Source organism: Lepisosteus platostomus, chromosome 1 (assembly GCF_059453375.1).
Source record: "Lepisosteus platostomus isolate fLepPlt1 chromosome 1, fLepPlt1.hap1, whole genome shotgun sequence".
Lineage (NCBI taxonomy): Eukaryota > Metazoa > Chordata > Actinopteri > Semionotiformes > Lepisosteidae > Lepisosteus > Lepisosteus platostomus.
The window spans coordinates 50,858,496-50,875,372 of NC_142611.1; the positions used below are offsets into that span (position 1 = coordinate 50,858,496).

The window sequence follows — 16,877 nt, forward strand, 5'->3', positions numbered from 1 at the left end:
GGAGATGTGAATCATGGTGGTAGTGTTTGAAAATTCTCTTGAATTCTGTCTTATTTTCCATGGTAGAGCAAACATTCTGCTTCTCGCAGTGAATGCTGAACCCCAGAGCTCAAAACACTCAGAAGCCGTCACTTTTGACTGGCAATTTCGCAGCTGAAAAGCTGGCAGTCTAATCAAGAGGTGAATTGCTGCTCATTTTTAGGTTTCTAATTATTAAATGCTACAAATGGTGCATGTATAAAGCAACCGCTTATTATTTACTCTTTTATTTATTGACTGAAGACCGTTCCAGAGAAAAATTACTCAAGAAGATAGTTAATCAACTAGGCAGAACCGCATGCAAATTTCAGAACAGGCTGAAGATGTTCAAAGAAGTCATATGCTATTTTCAGCACAGCTTTGCAACTTTAACACTAACGGCTGGATGAGATTGTGGAATCAATTAGCTACTAGCAACCAAACAAACAAGGTGGGCTGGATGGCTTCCTCTTCATTTTACCCTCTCCTATGTTCTTATGTTAACTTCCCAGCGCATTAGGTGGATTTAAGGTGTTAGCGAGTTTAACCACACAAAAAAGATTCATCAAAGCAATGCCACCTCCCTGAATAATGTTTGCTTAATTCAGAACACATTTTTTCCCCCATTTTGGACACTCTCCAATAGCTCTTAAAAAAGGGCTTTCATCTGAAAATTGTTAACAGTCATTATGGGTCCTCTTGTGGCGGCCTGCAGAGATGGGAGGTTTTCACAGGGTTTCTCTTCAGACATGAAGCTGTCACCATGCACACAAACTTTATGCTGTCACACGGAGAACTTCATGATCTCCAGGTCTATATTCTAACACCTCATGAAACAGGTCTACAGCATTTCATTACTTTTCTTTCCCCGAGAATTTCTCTTCAATAACACTAACCACGTGAGGGCTGGTATCTGTTCCAAAAAAATGTTGCCTTTCATGTATCTAGCAAGGATGTTTATAAGCTTCTACTATATAAAATGGGTGATAGACTTGACTCCTTCAACTTTAACAGCCCAGAAGCAAAGGTTTGGGACAAATATGAGAGAGTTGACTTGAATAGTGAACGGCTACAGAGTAAGAAACTTCAATGACTGACCAAAGCCTTGTACAACCCATTTCACATTAAAACTTCTATAAACATTACATAAACAAGTTTTATTTAAAAAAAATCTGTAGGCCATATTACCAAGATACAAAAGAAGCAAACAGATTTTCTTTTGGTGGCACTCAAAGTTCAGGGGCTCTTTAGGTTGAACCCAAATGAAAAAATGAAAATGCTTTCACAGCAGAGGAGAGTGTGCTGGAAAACGAAAGGAAAGCTAAAGCAAACATGCATGCTGACAACAAATTCAAAGTTCACAGGCAGACAAAGCAGGAACCGATGCTCCATTTGACCACAGAAACAGCTTTCGACCGCTTTGTGTTTTCTTAAACCACGTTCAGATTTAGACTGAAGATTTCATATGTGGAAGGGACCACTGATCTCCGGAAAGGACTGCCAATTCCTTTTCTTTTGAAAAGCGGGACCCCCACTCCCCATGGCCTGCTCTTTCATCTCAAGTACCCCCTCCCCCCCTCAGGAGGCAGTGAAAACATACCCAGCCATTAAACAAAGCATTCCTTCTTTCAATTAGTGGTACTTGTAAAAGAAGAGCTTCTTCCTTCGTCAGAAACTGGAAATGCTATACAGTTTAAATTTTTTTATTGAAGACTGTGGTACTTTGCTCTACTTGAAACCACAAATTACAAAACAACACTACAAGGCAAACACTGCAGAGAAAGGCAGAGAGCAAGGTGTAAAATAGTCTTTTTTTTTAGCCAGGCACAAAGAACAGCACAGCAATTTTTAATTGGGGGTAATCTAAAATCCAGAAACTAACAAAAAAGTCCATAATACTCAAAAATACCACCAAATATAATGACACAAAAGGCATTTACTGGAAGACTGGTCACAGCTGAGAATAGGAGACACATTTTTACGCAAAGGGTGCTGGGTCTAAAGAATAATAGAACAAACATAACTCCTCTTGTACAGTGGTAAGGGTAAATGAAATAATATTACACCTGTTTGGTTGTGCAGTCCATGTAGTGATGGACATATATACAGTATGTATTAATCAAGAATAGTAAATACAATGTGTATTACACAGAGACTGAGATTGAATGATAGGTAGAGATTCTATTTTGAAGTGTGGCAGTCTGGTTGAAAGCCACAGAGTGAATAAGGTTTGAGTTGCCAAGACAACCTCCTTTCTAATGTTCCAGTTATTTTTGTGACGCAGTAAACACTCAGTCAGGAAAATGACTCATGTAATGTCATCTCCGTACTGAATGTTTCACAAGTTCAAAAAAACCTGTGCCAGCATGAAATTAAAAAAATCCTTTTCAGTTGTCCATACATTTCTATACAGTTCGTAAAAGGTGAAACATTAGGGCTAAACAGAAAATTAAAAGAAAATCTTGGCGTATATGTCAAACTGACATTCAACTGACAGCAGCAGTACAGGTATACCCTGTATGACAGATTTGTATGGCAGTTTTGAGTTTTAACAAACATCCAGAGCTTTTTCTCAAAATGAAGGCTAAGTTATGGCTCAGTTCCAAGTGATGGGATGATGTCTTCTTTCTGGAATCTGATGTAGGAACTTAATGCTGCAAGAAATTCAATTCCAGAATCTGGTAGTGGCGGAACAAGATTTGTACAGAGCAAGGAACAGCATTCATGAGGACGGAGCAGTAAAATTGTGGGTAGCTGTTAGCTCTGGAATGACAACAGGTGTGGCTTTAAATCTCAGATGGGGGTCGCTGCAGTTGTATTCTTGAACAATGTATTTTTCACACGTTTCCCTAGCAAACCCTGCTGTTTAAATGGGTAGAAAGATATTTAAAAAAACAGCTTATTGTAATCTTCGGAATCAATGAGAGAGAGTGTCGGCAAAATACATTTAGATTAATAATGGTCTCTTTCTGATATTTGTGTTGTGCAAACAGCAGGAGGCTATCGAAGGGCTGTGATAATTTTGCCGAGTTGTAGGAAGTTAAAATCAGAAACAACAAATTCACCCATGTTCATTGCCTCCACACACACATTCCAAGTGGAAAGCAGACAAAAATATAATCATATGCATTGATAAGTACAAAAAAAAACCATGAAAGACACTTCTCACATAGCATTCTAGAGTACATGACAAAAATCTAGATCACTGCATTATGGAATTACTAACGGTTACAGGGATTATTGTGACCAGTGGCTTCTATGAGCCATGGACATAGGCAATCCTTCTCATAATGAATGTCTGTTCTCACCTTTATCTGCAATAATCAATAAAAAAATATATAATTACCCCTTAGATTTTTACAGCCCTTTTTATTCCAAAGGATCCTACAGTGCTTTATATATACGAGGAAACTCTTCATCCGACTCCATCCTGAATGACAGCACCAGTCTTGGTGACAAAGATCAGAAAACAAACTGTGAGAAATTACTCCACCAATTGAAATGAGGGGAAAATGCAGTAAGGTAGGTCAGATTGTACCAGCCCAAAGAGGAATTTAGCCTGGACGCCACAGTTAATACCCCACTTGTACAAGCGATACCATGGCGTGTTTAATGGAAAGTAGTCAGTATGTTGGTTTAATGTCTCATCTGCAGAAAGGTGCCTCCTACAGTACACCAGACTGGGGCACTGGAGTGCAGATTCTGGTCTAGAAGATTAATACATACTAGTCCACAAACACCACTTACTCACAGCAGCATCCTGATTCTCGCTACAAGATTAGGTGACAGGGTGGTATAAAGCTGCTGCAGAGTTAAATATTACACTTTCTGAATTTTAACTTAAAACAACAAAAACCGGTTTTGCCATAACCTTTGTTTTCATTGCGATTAATACCGTGTACACAAAATAAAATCTCACACTGTTGGAAATGTTCCAAAATAATACCCCTGACTTGTTCAAGAATGCTGGTCAAACCTATCTGACCAAGGGCATGTCCTATAAAAGCAGGACACTACTCAATGCGTACTTAATGGACTCATAATTGCCTTATATCTTATTTCCATACTGTATCTCAGCACGTATCATGGTAATAACCTCTTAGCATTTGCAAAGATGCAATTTCAAATAAATTAAATGACTAGGCTTTACCTGATTTCTTACATTTCTTATTTATTTGTTTGATGCATTTATCCAAAATAACTTATATTTCTATTTATTTCTACAGATGGGCATTTTAGTGAAGCAATATGAAGCTCTTTGCTCCTGCTGTAGGATTTGAACCCACAACCTTCCAGTTATGAGAGCAGAGCTCTAATCACTGCTCCACACTGCTGTGCCTATTGTCATTTAATTCATGAAGAGTTCAAATAAAATTCCAAAACATTTCCGTCAATTAATCATATCCAATCATCTCGGTGGATAATCTGTTGATCTTTCATAAATGGAAAACTTTCCTTGTCGAGGTAATCTCCATCACTTGCCATATCATTTAGTTACGTCAGGGTGTTATTTATATGTTTTCACTAATGGCTGTATTGACCGGCGATTACCATAACCAACAGCAGAAAACAGCTTCTTACTGGAGCAGTGTCAGTGCCAACAGTCGCACTGTAGATCTGTACCTTGAGTAGATAAAGACACACATTGTGTTTTTTCTGTACATAGTGTTAGGGTGTAGTAAAGAAAGAAGCAAATCTGAACTAAGAAAAAAAATGGTCTGGTCTGTTCCGTTTTAAAACAACCAGTCATTGCGACATCACCTAAAGAGAGGAGATGGAAATGAAAACACTCAGACCTCAAAGAAAACACCTGCAACTCCCAAGCCTAGCGCCCAACTCCCAATAAGGTAACCCCCACCTTCTAAAAAAGGTCCTGAGCCTTTACTTACTGGAATTTCCTTGCAAAGAAGACAAGACAAAGACAGAAATATAGCAACAATATTCATTTTTTTTTACTGAATGAACATACCATTCAGCTAAACAAAGAAGGAAAAATGAATTAAATCAAAATACCACAAAGAATGGTAATCAAATAAAAGGCCCCAGAGGGTAATACCACAGTTTTCCAGCATTTAGGCAAAGAAAACCCTTACTAACTCTGAGTGCATGCCTCATCCAAGATCTAAGCCTGCAACAAAAAGAGGGAAAGATCCAAATGATTCCAAATCTTCTGTCCGGCAAAGATAACTTCCTCCATCTTGAAATTGAAGAACAGCATACTGAGAGCTTTCCCAAAGTCTAATACTTTCAGCGACGAGCTGAAACAAGTTACTTTTTTTATTTACAGGGAGAACACATCTATGTTCACTGAACCTGGTTCATGGCCATAATTATATACCCTACTTGGTTTACAGAAGAGCCGCATCTGATGACATGCTGCCACAACGTAATTAGTGGTGCTGTACTTGTGTTTAATAACAAAGAGTCTCAACATGCAATGGCCAGAGAAGGTTTCATTTCATGACAGAAACACAGAAGACAGAACTTTCATTTACTGTTCAGACTCGGCTGGTTTCCTAACCTTTGATGTTTCAGAAATTAAAAAAAAAAAGCTGTACAGGACTTGGATATCCAAAGAATCCTTTGGCGCTGGTTATGTGCTGCTGAGCACAGATTTAGTATGAGGCACTGGAAAGTTATTTATCATAGTTCCAACTGATCCAGCCTTTTTAAATGCTGATGCTACACACAATGACTCTCACTCACACTTTACTTCAAACGGTTAAAAGACAACACTTATTAAGTCTACAGAGACTGTGTAGAACCACATAACACCACAAGTAATATTTTTCAAATGCAGAGGTCTTTCAAACTAGTATTTCTTGTCTCGTGACTGCGTTTGATATGTTATAAAAAGGTTGCCTCCTTTTTTATAAGGCCAACAATCATTTTAACAACTGTTTATTCAGCCCTATGCCACCACAATCTCATATTTAATTTTTATGATCCCACAATCAATGGTTTTGAATTTTAAAATAAAACCTTTTTTGGTTCATGCTTGACTATGAAATATTTATCAGACAGAAAACATTAAAATGGAACAACACAAGACAGCCTTTTGTTTGTGAACAGAAAAATATGATGATTGTTTTCATATAAACAGGGACACAGCAATGTCTGGGTTTTGCTTTTAACTTTAACTATGACATTCCTTGGGAAACCTGAGCACTGTATAGAAATGTTGAAAAATAACATGGCACTTCATACGGACCCACTCTGATTTTTACGTGAGTAAATGCAAATTATCTCAGCGGGGACAGAATCATCTACCCAGTGTCGTTTCCTAAAACTGTAAACACTCACAAGCCTGTTTCTGGGCTTTAGAGCACATGGGTTTTTTTTTCCAGTGCACAAGAGGCAGTGCTGTAGACCGCATGTACAACACACTTTCCCCAAAACTTTAAGTAAAGGAATAGACTGCACTTATCTGGAAAATGCAACACTTCCTCAGAGAAACAACCAGCCAGTTACAGCACTGCTGTCACAGCTCCTGCAATGTGTCTGCAGTCTCCAAGTGACATTTTCACAACACTGGTCTGAACACTGAGCTGTGGGTGTGTTGACATACTGTATTTTGTTGCCTGGAAAAGCAAAAGATTAATAAATAGAAAATAGAAAATTTTATATGCTTCTTTCACAGCATTTTAAACTAAGCTCAAGATTATTTTTTGAATTTGGGACATTTTGAATTAAGAAGGAGGTATTCTATTCACCTCCTTTTTAATAATTATTCATTGCATTCATATAGCATTTTTTAATCCTAAAGGATCTTAGAGTGCTTTGAATGGAGGGAACCATGTTCATCCATCAGTGAAGAGGAGCAGCCACCTGAGTGACAGCTATCATGCGCCAGCAGCCCCAATACACAGCACACCAGGTGGATTAGTGAGAAACCGCTATGCCAGTCGAAGTAAGACTGAACCAGATTGTGCAAGCCTGGAGTGGAATTTAGTCACGAAACCAGGATTTCCAGACTTAATATCTTACAAACAGGAGCAGGGGGATCTTAAATGACCAAGCAGTCAGTTTTCTACTGGTCCACCAACAGTTTTCAGCAATAAACTTTTACGTAAAGGCTTCCTATTCTACTACTGACCAGGTCCAACCTTGCTTAGCTTCTAAGATCTGATGAAATCTCACTACAAACTGAACTCATGTTTTTTTTGCTCATTTACTCCATTTTTAATAACCTAGGTGAGAGATAAGAACGTTGCATAGCCATGGTTGACTTCAATGACTGTCAAATAGGAAGAAAAACTCTCATTGACTCATCCGGAAAAGTCACAGGCTCCAAGCACAGACATACTCTGTACTCCAGGTGTTGCTAGCTTGAACCCGAATCATGACATTAACTGACTGCAAGTCTTCTCAGTGAAACAAAAGAAGAATAAGCAACATGAAGAGGATATTCAGCCCATCTAGTCCATTTGACAGCTCGCAGTTAATTGATTCCAGGATTCCATCAAGTCACTGATTGAAAGACATCAGGGTATAAGCTTCAATAATATGCCTGGGTTCCTTGCTCCATACTCTAAGATAGAAACCGCAGGCATATTTATCAATCAAAGAAGATCAGGTCGGCCAAGAAAAACTTCTGTAGCTGATGAAATGATCAGAAATGTCAAGGAAAACCCTAAATCAACTGTCAGTGAAATTATCAACACAGTATACAGAGCATGGATAAAGTGATCAAAATCCACAGTTTTGTCTGAAATACAAAGGCAGGACCATATCAGCACCATGAGAAAACTTGTCACAAGACAAGCCAGAGCATAAAATGTAGTACAAAGATGAGCCAGGAGAGCTTTGGACCGACCAATGTTTAAAGGATGAGAGAGGAATGGTTAAAATGTGTAGAGAAAGAAAGGAATTGCAGATGTTCGAAAGAGCACCACCTCATCTGTAAAGCAAGGTGAATGAGATGTCATGGCCTCAACGTGCATGGATGACTCTGGAACCTGTCTTTATTGATGATATCTAACCATCACACCAGCAGTAGAATAAATTCTGAACTTTACAGAAACATTGTGTCTGTTTATGCGGATGAAAATAGCTGCATACCTTGTACTTATGCAGCACGGTGAAACACCACCCGATAACAATGACCCAAAACAACCACAGCAACCAAGGAGTTCACGGTCTTAAAAAAGTGGAAAATCTCAAATCCAATCTGAAAAGATTTTGGTGAGATCAATGGGTCTAGGGTCTTATGCAACCACATACTCCTTTTACACGCTGAAATGTACTTATTGTGAATATGTTCCAATACTTATGGTCAACTGAAATATTGGGTTGAATACAAACTACAGTTTTGTATTAATATGAATAAATACACAATGTCTGGCAAATGTATTTAAATCACACGATGTATACATTTGTTCTTCACATCTTTATTCAAAAACTGAATGCTCAAACTGAAGACTTCTAAGGGCAAGATAAGCTGCAGTAACTAGCTGAAACTAAAGAGAAAAAAAAACTGAACCACATCTGAATAGATCAGTATTCGGACTTTTGAAATCAATATATCCTGGAAGTATCTTTGACAGCAATTACAGCCGCAGTGGCAAGTGTTTGCCAACTTTGCATACCGGCTTGATGAAATGCTTGCCAATTCTTCTTAGCAGATTAGATCAATCTCTCTTGCTGGGAGATCACTTCTGATTAGTTTACACGTCTTTCCACAAATTGCCAACAGGGTTCAAGTCAGGACCTTGACTAGTCCATTCACTTTCTTATTCTTAAACCACTTCAGTGTAGCTTAGGCCTTGGGGCTTTAAGTCACTGTTCTGCTGAAGGATTAACTTTTCTACCAGTCTTAAGTCTGAAGCAGGTTTTCCTTTAAAATTTTCCAGTGTGTAGCTTTAGCCGTGTTCCCATCGGTCTTGACAAATTTCCCAGTCCTTGCTGAGGAGAAGCAGAATTATAACATAATGCTGCATCACCATGCAGAAGGGATAGTGTTGACTGAGTGATGCATTATGTTGAGGTTAAGTCAGATGTAATGCTTTGTCTTTAGACCAAAAAGGTCCAATTTTGTCTTATCTGACATCAAAACCTTTTTCCATGTTTGCGGTTCTCACTGTGGAATTTAGTTACGAGCTCCATAGGGGATTTGAAATGTTTTTTCCAGCTCCTTGCAAGTCCCCTTTGTGGAGTCACTGGAATATTCCAGTAATCAGTGACTCTTTCAAAGTCAGCACTGGCCTGACAGTGGCCTCACTAACTGGCTTCCTCCCTGCATGGCTGCTCAGTTTGAAGGGACAGCTTATTCTAGGCAGTACCTAGGTGCCTTCCATTTCTTAACGATGAATTTAACCATACTCAAAGAGATATGGAGGGGAAATGTTTTTATACCCTTCTCCTGATCTCTGCCTTTATACAACTTTATCCCCAAGTGGTTATAAAAAGCTCCTTGGTCTCCATGGTTAAACCCTTGCACTTACAGACATAGGTGCGTTATTCTGAATTCATGTGAACCCTTATTATTGCAAACAGACAAACTAAGTGTATGACTCGATACTGTAATTTTGCGCACCTAAATTCAATTAGATTTCCTACACCCAAGTGTTTAAATCCTTAAATACAATCAGGACTTTTCCCACTCTTCTTTCTTTTTTCTGTGTAATAGCAAATTTCTTTGTAGATAACAAATTCAATAATATAATTGCTACCTGAAAATGTTAAGACCGCAAGCTTTAAAGCAACAAAATGTGAAACTCTGCCAGGGTCCAAATACTTTTTGAAAGGCACTTATTGCAAGGCACTGCATGCATGGAATTACCCTGAACAATGATATTGTAGTTAGAATTAATATTAGCATTAATATTAATCTCATGATCACAAATTGATTTTTAATGTCTTGATAGTAAAGCAAAAATAACCGTTTTGACTTTACTGTCCCAATAAATGAAGGTTACTGTGTAGTCAGTAAATAATTTTAATTTGTTCAGTTTCACTGTAGATCACAGAATTGTACAGGAAACCTTGCACTATTTCATTTATATATTTTTTTTATTTCTATAGTGCTAATTGCAAAGTAACTGGTGCAGAGGATTAATTCAAGCCTCTACCTACAGTTACAATTCTCTTCAAGTGTCATGTTAAATGTGGCTGAAATTAGATTTCTTTTAAGGACATTACAGCAATGTCACACTTGGGTTGAAGACAGTTTGATAATCATAAACATCGCAGAGCAGGTGTGTTGTCACATTCATATAAAACTGTCTCTGCCATTTCTAAGACTTTCTAATACATGCAGCTCGTCAAGTTAAAGTCTTGTTGACAAGCACAGTTACTATATTGAATTTCTGAGTAGGTGCCTTACTCTTCTTTAATTCACCCATTTAAATTATTGGGTGGATGTGCTTGAGTGAATGGAAAAAAATCATGATTTCCCAGCCCAGCCTCACATACAGTCTTAGTTTGCATCAAAGAAACTTTCATAACATCCCAACATTCTGTTTGACAAATGTGTGTATATTCATGTAAATTTGCCAGCTTTTGCCATGCTTCATAATCCTCCACATTTGGTATAACCTGCAAATATAACTAAATTACTAATCATACCAGAACATAGTTTAATGATATAAATTAAGAGGAGCAGTGGTCCAAATACAGATCCCTGTGGTATTCCACTAATGTACTTATTTTTCTCCATTACTCGGGTCTCAATGCTTTACCTTGAATGCATTTTACCTGCAATCCGACAGTTAGTCCATTATGGGCAGTCTTACCAGAGCTTCTGAAACTCTAAATTTATTATATACTGTAGTATGCTCTACATTATACATTGTATCCATTACTGCTGTCAGGTTAGTTAAGCAATATCTGGCTTTTTAAGTTGATTAAATCCTACTGTGAGACTTTGTCTTTGTTCAGCCTGAGTCATGCCGGTTTCTCCCTTAGCTATGTCACTTACTGTACATCATCTAAACTTTATCCATTTATATTTCTGCAACTCTTTAGTATTCCCTATACAGTTTTTTTGTCACAAAAACTGAAAAACTGCTGCAATCTATTGTACTAACCTTCTGTTATATACATATATCCACTGTACTTTTTGATATGTATATCTACCTCTTCAATCTTTCCTAGGCCCTTAAATCAATGATGACTTATCACCCAGTTACCAGTTTTGTTAACCAAACAATTCAATTCCTTAGTGGCAGCAATGAAAGAACCTCTGTTCTTTAACACAAAGCAAAAACTGTAACATTCACTTCAAATACACAGGATTTAGCTGTCATGTACATCAAATTAATAATATTGAATAAGCAAATCCCATTACAAATTAAAGGAAGACACACATTTTAAAAACACTTTTCAGCATCCACTTAATACATGCATTATTGCTACCCTTTACAAAATAAATGATACTTACACAAACAGTTCTGTTTCTACTTTGTTTTTATAATACTTAGATTATCCTTACTTATTCAAGATCTAGTAAGATTATTCAGTATGTATTCCAGTCAGTATGATCTTTATATGTTTCTGTGTAATTTCTTTAACAAGCTGACAGAAAGTCTTGCTTTCCCTGAAACAGTCTTGGGTTGAGAACCAAGGGGTCAAGTTGCCAGAGTCAGCCTCCACAGCAGCTGACAGCATCCTGATGGACTTTAGAAAGCTAAAGTGTCTTGCACTTTCTATAAAGCCACAGCTTTCAGAAGCAAAAGACTTGCCCTTGATTCTAAGAAAAGGCCCGCTATATAGATTTCCACTGTCTATCCCGGGGACAAATATTGCTAAAACCACTCATTTCTTGGTACAAGTACTGAAATGTTCATTTGTGGATTTTATCTGAGGACATAATTTACATTAATATATATTTCTATAATTTGGACTATGTATTAGTGTCAGTGTATTTTCTACCATGAAATATGCATGTCTGATATTGTCCAACCTTGATTTACATTAATTTACCTTTGTTCTTCAGAAGAAAGAGCTTGCGTTTTGAGGTACAGTAACGATCCTAAGTATATCTTGTCACAGCAGATTGCAATTCCCCTGATCTGTACAATGCAGCCAGTGATCTCACCTTTTTTCCATCTCAAAAGACAAGATTTTGCTTCCGACGGGAGAAAAAAAAATATCTTCTGACCACCATACAGAAGTCAACACTTGTGTCTATTTGTCACGGCATCATTTCACAGAGACTTCCCCGCTAGCACAGTTAAAGCAGGCCTTTCCTGATCTAGATGTAAATTGCTGGATATGAGTCACGAACAGCTCTTGACAGGTTTTGCATTTGAATGAAAGTCAGGCATTCTTGGGAAAAGAGCATGTAAAAGAAGTCCCCTGAACTTGGGGAAAAAAAGGCTCTGACTGCAAAGGGGAAGACTGCTCTCCTATCAACCACAATAAATTACAAAAACCTTTACACCATGCACCTTTACAAGAAAAAGTAGTTGCCCAGTTACTCAGCACAAACTAATAAAGCTGCAGTGAGGTTAGTGCTGGGCATCACAGTGGAAAGCTGCCTCACTGCTCTTGGATCCTGGGCTGTGACCGGGATGGGGGGCTTCTGTGTGGAGTATGCATGTTCTCCCATGGCTCTGGGGGTTTTTGCAGGGTACTTTGTTTTTCCTCTCACAGGGGACAAGATAGATTAAGCTGTGTCTCCTCCCCTTGCTCGCGTTAGTGCATGTGTGCCCTGCGACAGACTGGTGTGGCATCCGAGATGTGTGTGAGTGCAACTGACTGGCGTGCTAGCGCAGCTGTCCCTGCGCCCTGTGAGGGACTGGCATCTCGCCCAGGGTGTATCTTACCTTGTGACCACTGTCTGCCTGGTTAGGCAGACTTTGAAAAGGAGTGGACACATGAATGTTTAGTGGTAAGAACACAGGAAAGAGTGTGTGTGCTGGCCCAACTATGGGTCCTGTTCTATTACCTGCATTAAGATTTAAACACTACACACAAGGAGTCCGGGAGAATTAAGTGGTACAGTAGAAAAGTAAAAAACATTCATTTAATCTTTTACTGTGCTTTGGACAGTGGTTTTAAAACCTATGGAGGAATGTCTGTTATAACACTGACCCTTGAAATGGAAATGTGCTTTTTTTGCTAAAAACCTACAGGAGCAATAACAATTTTTTCTCCTCTTATAATTAAAAAAAATAATCTACATTTCCTTTTAAGCTCCTGAGAAAAAACGCTGTATATGTACACATCTATATGGGAAAATGCTAAAAACAGAACCTATTTGATTCTGAGACAAACTAAAACTGGAAAGATGAATTTCACAGGTCGGTTGCAAAAGTGCTGATTAATCGTGCAAAGGTGAGAAATTCTCAGAAGAATACAGCAATATGTCTCTCTCCCCAGCGAGTCAAGTGCTTATCAATGGAGATGACAATTGTTTCTTTTAACTGGTGAACCACAGGCAGTGAGTCATTTTTGAGACTATTCAGTATTCCTTACAGAAAAGGACTAGCTTAAAAGTTAAAACTGCAAAACGGGTTAGCGAAAGACAATGGCTACAAGCACCACATCCTCTTTAACCGTTCGGTGATGTGCCGTGGTTACAAACAGATAAACAAACTCAAAGTCTGTGTAATGGAGCTCTTACAATGGTGTAATATGTGAGTGATGATGTGAGCGCCTGTTCAACTGCACTGATAGTGTGCAGGATGTGATTTGGTCCTCTCGATTGAGCTAAGAGAAATACACCAATACATCAATCATACTCAAAACCTGAGATACATACTGTACAATACCTCCCCCACATATTTGGCAAAGCCTGTCCTCAAATGTGCAAAAACTGCATGCTTCTACCTTGACGTCAGGAGGCAAGCCTGATTACTATAAGCCCCACGCTGTTACGCACGTTATAGTGGACAAATCAAGCGTTTCTTTGCCAACACAGATGCTTTGGGATACAATATGTAGAACACCAAATTGTAAGCATCTTTGAAACAGCTGGTTCAAGATTCCTGAAGTTGGGTATGACGTGCCATAACCCAACAGCAGGGCCGGAACTTGGCGTCACGATACAGGACTTGAAGCAGAAAGTGAAATATGCAACACTGAAACAAAAACTTTTCTTTTCAGATTTCTAAGAAAACACCATTTTCTGAGACTCTTGATTCTGTGAAGTGATCATCATCAGCCATAAAACCACAAAGCTACAGCAAAGCAAAAACCTGACTCTGGTGCTTTAACGGTTTTAAATGTATTGTTTTTTTGAATGGGCAGAACAGCGGTGCAGTTGTTTGCATTCTTGCCTTGCAGCACTGGGGCCCTGGGTTCTATTTTACATATAGCCAGCAGCTACTGTATATCACCCTGCAACTGACAACTGGTAACCCACTGAGCACGGTCAGGACCTGGATGGGAGACCTCCTGGGAAAGCTTAGGTTGCTGCAGGAAGAGGTGTTAGTGGGACCAGTAGGGGCCTCTCACCCTATGCTGTCTACATCAGGGATGTGACAGGGATACTATACTGTTAAAAGGTGTAGCCGTGGTCCTTCGGATGAGATGTAAAACAGGTCCCGACTCTGTGGTCCCAGGGCGTTTTTAAAAAAGAATAGGAGTATTACACTGGTGTTCTGGCCAAATTATCTCCTGACCTCCTAATCATGGCCTCATAATAATCCCCATCTATGAATTGGCTTCATCACTCTGTTCTCCTCCCCACTGATAGCTGATGAGTGGTGATCGTACTGGTGCACTATGGCTGCCGTCGCATCATCCAGGAGGTGGTAAAGCAGAGTCCCCATTACCTGTAAAGCAATTTGAGTGGAGTGGCCAGAAAAGCACAATATTAGTGTAAGCAATTATTATTAAATATGGGGTGCTATCGGCATGGGGTTTGGATCTCCTTAAGTTCACATCGGTTTCCTCCAGTTTTCTCCCACAGACCAAAAACAGACTGGTAGGTTAATTGGTTTCTGGGAAAACTGGCCCTGGTATAAGTGTGTGTGTCTGTGTGTCTGCCCTACAATGGACTTGTGTCCCACCCAGGGTGTATGCTGCCTTGCACCCATTGCTTACTGGAATAGGCTCTGGCTAACCCACAAACCTGGATTGGATAAAGCAGTTAGATAATGGATGGATTATAGGGTGGATACATGTTTTCTTTGGGTGAATAAACACAGATGCTTCGTCCAAGTTGTCCAGTATCATGAAACAACAGCACTGAAGCGAGTTTAGTAGTAGTCTGTTTAACAAATTTACTGCTCATGCAGGAAACAGTCAGTGACTTATTATATTAACTCTCAGGCTCGGCTTATATCGTTGGCAATTCCCTGTTGTTAAATAACACATCACATTTCCTTTGAACTGCATAATTCCTGTTGTCGTTTCCACTTCAATTATAAAGAGCCCATCTGATTTCGTGTGCCCGGAGAATCATCTTGAGAAAATGAGGTAAATGAGTAGAAAAACAAAGCAGAAGCACTTCTGTGCTATTCTCCTTGTACACCCGGATAATTTATCAGACATTTCTATACACCATTATTGCACCTACCAATCACACATTTCTATCACATCAGTTTACTGCTCCCTGTACAAACATACAAGAGAAGTCGGAGAATGAGATGACTAAAATTATTTTTTAAGAGCCAAAGAAAACAAATCCCAAGTGGCACATGATCTCAAAACACTACTCAATCTTGAGTAGATATTTTCCAATATTTGTCAAATAAAGGATCAGTTATGCTTCACCCATTACCAGGGCAGGCTGATATCAAAGCTTCTCCACTACAAGCAGGATACACAGTAAACAAAACCAACATTAGAGTGCAGAACTTTTTATATTTATCTTATGTTTGCATGCTTGAGTGCAAGTTTGATGTTTGAGTTTTACTGCAAGTCAAGCAAAAGGATCAATACTGAAATCCTTTTCACATACAATAAAAAAGCAATCTAAAACACTCTAAGGAAAGGATAAAGATGAACTAGCATCCCGTTTCATAAGCCTTTTGCCTAAAACCACTGTATTATCTCGACAGGAATCACCTTACTTTCTGTGATCTTTGGTAATTCTCTTTATGTCAATAAAACTGGTTTGCTGTTATGTTGTAGCACAGGCTAATCTGTAAAATGGAATCAGGAATGCAATACAACTGATAGAATGACCAGAGGATGTACCCTCAAAATCCTTAAGGATCAGCGAACAGCATACAGTATATGTATAGCATCCAATTCAATGACAGAAACTATACCAACTGATTCAGACACATTTCCATCTGTATACTGTACTTGAGCAAAAAACAGTGTTCTGCCTCCTAATTTGGAGTCCCTAAAAAAATCCTTATCAACACTGAAAAACGTGCTACTCAAGGTCATCTCATATTACAAAATACACTTGAAATTTGTTAAACTTAGTAATTTAGTGAACTTCATAATACTGAGTAAGGCCATCCATGCAACCTTACTCAGTGAGCTCAATCAGCTCTCTTATAATGTTACTCCCTCAGTGTCACTACTTTATCTTTTAGCTTTTAACTTGAACACAAGGGGAAGGTGAAAAAAGTGAGAAAAAAGGCACTTTCTTCCTTTTGGAGGAGGTTTTATTTAAACTTGAGTTAATTCAGAACTCAAGCACTAGAGCAGACAAAGTGGATCATAAGACTGAACAATGCCCAGAGGTAAGAGTAATGAAGAAATAATTTAAGGTTGTAAGAAACAGCCATCTTAGTATGTCCACTCTCCAGCATTTCACTTGGTACAATAGGTCAACCCCCCCTCTCATTTGAACACACAAAAATAAATCTCTTTATGGGGATTCACTGATACCCTTTCATCAGTCAACAGGTTTAACCACTTCCAATACAGCATTAGCATTCAAAGATTGTGGAAGACGGTCACCGGGCACTGTAGAAAATTAGCTTATAAATCTTAACCTCACATGTGTCACA

The 16,877-nt window shown here is 38.7% G+C and overlaps 1 protein-coding gene across 2 annotated transcripts in view; it reads right to left on the reverse strand.

The window, feature by feature from the left end:
• Nucleotides 1–16,877, reverse strand: part of dennd4c (DENN/MADD domain containing 4C) — an 81,265-nt gene that overhangs the window by 54,630 nt on the left and 9,758 nt on the right. Inside the window, exon 1 of one of the 2 annotated variants that reach the window (XM_088631297.1) lies at nt 3,365–3,673. The exons of the other annotated variant lie outside the window; for it this stretch is intronic. The gene's annotated coding sequence lies outside the window, so the exon portion shown is untranslated. Of the gene's footprint in view, nt 1–3,364; nt 3,674–16,877 lie in introns of those variants that run through there. 2 annotated transcript variants of the gene reach the window in all.